Here is a 6524-nt window from a genome sequence, read left to right as displayed (position 1 = left end):
TCCTTAGCTAATGGATGAGCATCATTGTGATCTGGAATTTTAGGCTTCAACTTCCTCAAGACATGTGGCTCATCATCTTCTTCTTCTATAGCAGCTTTAGGCACTGGGGCCTTGTTATTCTCTCCAGCAGGAATATTCATTATATTCCTCTTGGGTGCAGCTCTAGGCTTTGGTGCAGCTGCCTTGGGGGTTTCTTTGGGCTTAGATGGAGCAGCCCCCGACCTTATAGCATCTCCCATAAGCTTTTGAGCTTTAGGTGCTGGTGCAGCAACCTCTTCCTCTTCCATCATAGAGGGTTTTCCAACAACTCTGGCCATAGTTTTCTTAGCTCTTTCTTTCCTTTTCTCCTCAGCCACTTCTTGCTCTTTGGGTTCAGATCCCAAAGTCTCTTGAGTTGAGGCTCTGGCTTTAGACATGGGAATTCTTCTCGCATGTGCTTTGGTCCTCATACCAGGCTTAGTGGCAGCAGTTGTGCCATATTCCTTTTTCAGCACCTTCTTCTTTGAGGTGGTCTCATCCTCAACAGTCACATAATCCTCATCCTCAGAATCTGAGGTTCTCTTCTTTTTGGCCCTGGTGGCTGCCTTAGGCAAGTTGCTAGGTGTGCTCCTGCTACCATCATCATAGCTGCTAGAGGGACTAGTGCCCTCACTCATGTGAACTTGTTCCTCAGACTTGTTCTGACTGTCACTCTGATCTGACATGATGCAAACACTGACAGCAGACCCTGTGAATAGATATAGATGAGATAGATAGGATGAGCATCACAAAGTACAGAGGTTTTTGCAAAAGAATGAGTCAACAACTTAGTTTTAGTTTTCCACAGAAAGCATTTCGGATCTACCGATTTGAAAACTCGGTGATAATGAAGCAGCTTTTGGAACCTAAACTAGTGAACTCGGTCAGACCGAGTCACAGTTCGGTGGCACCGAGACTGCTAGGGTTTCATAAAGTCCTGAACTCAATTCTCAGTCAGACCGAGAATCACATGTGCAATGGCCTTAGCCAAATCAGTGGAACCGATTTCTACAACTCGGCTGGTCCGAGATGATTTCGGCGGAAACCTAACCCTAAATTTTCAATCCATAACTAAACTACGAAGTGATTTTGCTGGATAGAGTGATCTCAATCATGGCAAGATACATGGCAAAGCAATGTGCTAGGAATTGGAGTGAGATTAGCACAAGGATTAAGTCCATACCCTAAGTGCAGTGACGGACCTGCTACGGCGGCAACGGCAGAGACGATTCCCATTGACGGCGGTGGAGACCAGCGGCGGGAAGCAGCTGGCGATGAGGAGGACGATCCGGAGACCCAGGGAGGCAGAGCAGGCTGAGCGCGGGCGAAGGGGTTCGGAGAAATTTTCAAATTTTGGCCCGGGGATATATATAGCCTGACCCTGTCGGTGTGACCGAGTGGAACAACTCGGTGGCACCGAGATGCATAACTGCAAGCGGTTACTGCAACTCAGTGAGACCGAAAAGTTCAAATCGGTTGCACTGAGATTGAAAACCTAGATCGACTTAGTGATCTCGGTATGACCAAAATGGATGAATCGGTCAGACCGAAACGCACAAAGAAGTTTTGGAAGTTTAAGTCTATGACAAATCGGGGACTCCAAGTGCTCCTCACACAGAGTGGTTTGAATCTGACTTGATAAAACTTTGTGATGTAGCATGAATAGAGTTTGAGACAAGAAAAGCATAGATAGCTAGAGAAGGTTCTTAGGCATTCTTGTCCATCCACTTGGAAAAAGAAAATAAACCAAACAATCAAAGCAACAAGTGGATGTCCTCGAATGAGTAAAATATGCAACCAACATGCTCACACAAAAAAATGGCAAATGAAATATGTGGCAAAGCATGCACAACCATTCTAGCATCTATCAAGCAATTGGCGATGACTAGGTCATCTATATATGAGTATATTGACTTAGGAGTCAAATGAGAACATTTGATCATAGGTCATACTCATCATTTAAGCACAAGTGGGGTTACCACTTTTACATAAAGCATTGTTGTGTTCAGACCATTAGAGTTGCTTTGACTCAATTCTTATAGTAAAGCTCCCCCTAGATGTGAGATCCCCCCTAAGAGGGATGAACTAACCTTGGGTTTTGTCAATGATGACTTCATGTAGGTGTTGAAGATGTGGATGCTCAACATTAATGTAGATCATTTGGAGCAATCCTTTGGAGTGAGTTGCACTTTCAATACCTACACGGGTTAGTCCCACAAGGAACAAACAAGGATATCCATAGACATAGAGTGATGCACACACAAGATGATGTCTATGAAAGCATTAGGTTACCTTGTCCCCTGTCTTACCAACAAGAGGGTTTGTGACTCCATGTACTAGTGCAAGATGTGGAAGTTGATTGCACTTGTTCTTGCCAAAATGATAAGAGTGAAGTATGTTGGCGGAGTCACCCTCAAAAACTCTCTAGTTCTTCTTCTTCGGGATCCACACCATCTTGATGGGAATCCTTGGAGATGTAGTCATACTTGATGAAGTAGAACTTGATATAGTCTTGGGAACCCACTTGACCAAGGCCTTAGGAGCTTCTTCAAAGGCATCAATCTCCTCTTGAAGCTTGTCCTTGCCTTTTTGCTTGTGGTCTTGTCGTGGAAGATCATCTTGAGCTTGTGTCCCTTTGAAATAAGTAGGATCATACTTCTCTTGTTGAGGAACAAACTTCGTCTTGGGGTATTGATCTTCTTCCCACTTGAAAGAACATGCGATGCCCCCATGTTTGGTTTTGGTAATTGATGACAATCTCTATGGACTAATGGTTGCCTTGAGTTATATTTTAAGGTTTTGTCCATAGGCTTTTCTTGAAGTCCATGTGTTGGTTTCAAGGAGTTTATGAGTTGACCAAGGTGTTATTAAGGAATTATCCAAAGATTGGTCATGTGAGTGTTGAGCTTATTGCAAGTATGTCTTGAAGAAGAAGATTATGTGATCATTCATGTTTACCTTCAAGACATCATCCAAATGAAGAGAGTTGGAAAGATTCAAGGTTGATCTAGCCTAAGTACAGAGAGTGATTCAAGTTGATCAACACACAAAGCGCACAAGTTATACCGAGAGGGACCAAGTGTTCCCATGGTATGGTAAGCATTGCTCATTACGCTTTGTGTACTAACCCATGGTCTACGTGAGAGTTCTTTGTGGGGTTAGGTATGTTTCCATGGTCTTGCATCAAGATGAAGATCCCATACAACCCATGGAGGATGACATCAAGTGGTGATCGTCATCAAGTTTGCTGTGTGCAAGTTCAAGTGGAGCAACACGAAGAGTGGCTCACCCATAATGGAGTATGGGGGAGCAATCAAGTTTGAATCTTGCCATCCATTGTGGTGTCAATGGACTTGTGAAGATGTGCCGAAGAGTCGCTCACCCATAGTGGACTATGGGGGAGCAATCATCTAGTCTTCATCGAGCCAACGCAATCAAGAAAGGTGGTCCAACTTGAGGGAGTCAAGATCGTCTTCATCTAGCTCAAGTGGACCATGTGCAAGGCAAAGGTTTGCCCTTGATAGGTTTTCTATTTTACCGGTCTCGTGGTGGTAGTTGGGAGACCAGGTTATAGGATCGTTTGCCGTACTATCAAGGGGGGCTCTCAAGTTGGTAGCTTGATCGTATCGTTACTAGAGAGCTCAAACCATTGCATCCTTGCATCATGTTTCTTTGTTCTTATTTGGTTCTCTTTGTGAGTCTTAGAGCTTATGGTCATCTTGATGACAAGCTTGAGTTCATCGAAAATGGAGTTCGCATGCGTCTTCTATGATGTTTTCGGTGTTGGAGGTTTTACCGGTCTTATCCAAGGAAGGGTTCTCACCATTTTCTTATGGGCCTTTTCTCATTTGCTTCTTATTGATATTTCTATCAAGATTGTGTTAGCTCTTGTTGCTAGCTTTCCAACAAACTTGGTTTCATCGAATTCGGAGCTCGTATGCGAAAATTGTGGCTGTTTTGATATTGCCTGTTTTACATAGAGAGGTTGTACCGCCCCGTAGAGAAGTTGTACCGGTTGACCGGTACAACCGGTGTTTGGAGCGGTTGTACTGCTCCAGAATTGGTCCGGAGGTTGTGCCGGCCATGTACTGCTCTACCACCGGACTAGTTTCTGTTTTGGAGCGGTTCTTGGGCAGTTGTTGACCGGTTTAACCAGTACTACCGGTACTACCGGCTCCCCAGGCTGCTGTACCGCTTAGAGCTTTTCCCAGGTTGGTTTTTCCTCTGCTTTGGCCAGTTGTACCGGTTGTACCGGTCCTACGGGTTTCTGCACATAACGGGCAGATTCGTGGGGACCTATTTAAGGGGGCCTTCTTCCCCAATGATTCCCTATCTCTTGAGCTCGTTTTTGCCCCCATTGTTGACCTTCTTTGAGCTTGCTAACTCTCAATCCCTCCATGGATTCTTGCTAGTTTTTGAGGGAAAAGAGAGAGGAGATCTAGATCCACATTTCCACCAATCACTTTCTCCTCTGTGTGAGGGGAACCCCTTGGATCTAGTTCTTGGAGTTCTTGGTGTTCTCCTTCTTGTTCTTCCTCTCATTTTCCTCCCTAGCATTAGTTGCTTTGGTGGTATTTGGGATAGAAGGACTTGGGCACTCCGTGTGCCCTTGCCATTGCATTTGGTGCATCGGTTTGAGTTCTCCACGTGATACGTGGAAGTTACAAGTTGAGAAGCTTATTACTCTTGGGTGCTTGGTGCCCTTGAGCTTGTTCATCTTGGGTGCTTGGGCGCCCTAGACGGTTGGTGGTGTTCGGAGCTCAATCATTGTGGTGTAAAGCTCCGGGCAAGCGTCGGGGTCTCCAATTAGGTTGTGGAGATCGCCCCGAGCAATTTGACGGGTACCGGTGACCGCCCCCAAGGGTTGCCAAAGTGTACGGGTTCGGTGACCGCCCCAAGGGTTGTCATTTGTACGGGTTCGGTGACCGCCCTCAAGGGTCCCTTAGTGGAATCACGGCATCTTGCATTGTGCGAGGGCGTGAGGAGATTATGGTGGCCCTAGTGGCTTCTTGGGGAGCATTGTGCCTCCACACCGCTCCAAACGGAGATTAGCATCCGCAAGGGTGTGAACTTCGGGATACATCGTCGTCTCCGCGTGCCTCGGTTATCTCTTACCCGAGCCCTTTACTTATGCACTTTACTTTGTGATAGCCATATTGTTGTTTGTCATATATCTTGCTATCACATAGTTGCTTATATTACTTAGCATAAGTTGTTGGTGCACATAGGTGAGCCTAGTTGTTTTAGGTTTTGTGCTTGACAAATTAACCGCTAGGTTTATTCCGCATTTGTTCAAGCCTAAACCGTAATTATTTTAAAACGCCTATTCACCCCCCCCCTCTAGGCGACATCCACGATCTTTCAATTGGTATCAGAGCCTCGTCTCTCTTTATTAGGCTTTACCGCCTAGAGAGTAAAGATGTCGACTAGGGGATTAGGATTCTCTGACACTCTTAGTTTCGATGGCACAAATTTTGATGTTTGGGTAATTCGCATGCATAATCTCTTTAGGGTCATGGACCCAAATTTAGAGCGAATTGTAGATATGGGTTTTTCTCCTCCAAAGGATCCCCAAAGATTATCTTTAGAGGATGAGAAAAACTCTTATCTCAATGCTCAAGCTTCTAATGTGCTTTTCGATGCTTTGAGCAATGTAGTTATATTTCAACTCATGCCATTCCGAGATGCTCATGAGTTGTGGACGAAGCTTCAAGATATATATGGTGTGTCCAAGATTTGTTGGGATGATTGTTCTCCCTCCACCTCCGGTCGTATAGTCTTCTCAACTTCTTCTACTTCACCTACACGTGGTTTGCCACAAGGTAATGTCATGGTGACTAGTGTTGGTCATTGCAATGATGATAGTATGCTTACTGTGGATGATACTTCATCACTATATTATTGCAATGCTCCTTCTTTGGGCTTTAACACTTCGAGCACTCCAAATGTTTCACATGCTTGTGTTGATAGTCCTTGCATATCATGTAGAAATTGCTTGACTAAATCTCATGATGATATGCTTGCTATGTCTTGGTGCCATGATAAAAATGCATCTATTTCCTCGAATTGTTGTGCTAACAATGTAGTGGAAACCGAACACTCCATGGAACAAGATGTGGTGTTTAATGGTGCCTCAAGGGATCCTATATCATCATCTATTGCTTTTTGTCTTATGGCTAAGGCGTCAAAGGTATCTCCTACTTTGTACCCCAATATGTCTCTTGATGATGATGTTGATGCTAATGATGATGAGGATAATGATGAAGAGAATGATAACGTTGCCTCCTTAAAAAGTAAGGGGGAAATGATTTTTAAAGCTCTTCATAAAAATAAAATTGCTCGTTCCAACTTCATGGAAATAATGTCCATTGCCATTGATGGCAAGAAATACATTGAGGAGTTGGAATCTCATCTAGAGGAGCATGAGGCCACCATTGATAAAATGGAAGGTCATGGGCGCGATTACGCTAATGAGATTGCGGACCTCTCTCAAGCTCTTGAACTTG

This window comes from Triticum dicoccoides, chromosome 6B, assembly GCF_002162155.2.
Source record: "Triticum dicoccoides isolate Atlit2015 ecotype Zavitan chromosome 6B, WEW_v2.0, whole genome shotgun sequence".
Classification (NCBI taxonomy): domain Eukaryota; kingdom Viridiplantae; phylum Streptophyta; class Magnoliopsida; order Poales; family Poaceae; genus Triticum; species Triticum dicoccoides.
The sequence above is the reverse complement of the archived record's forward strand: the minus strand, read 5'-3'. Positions refer to the sequence as shown.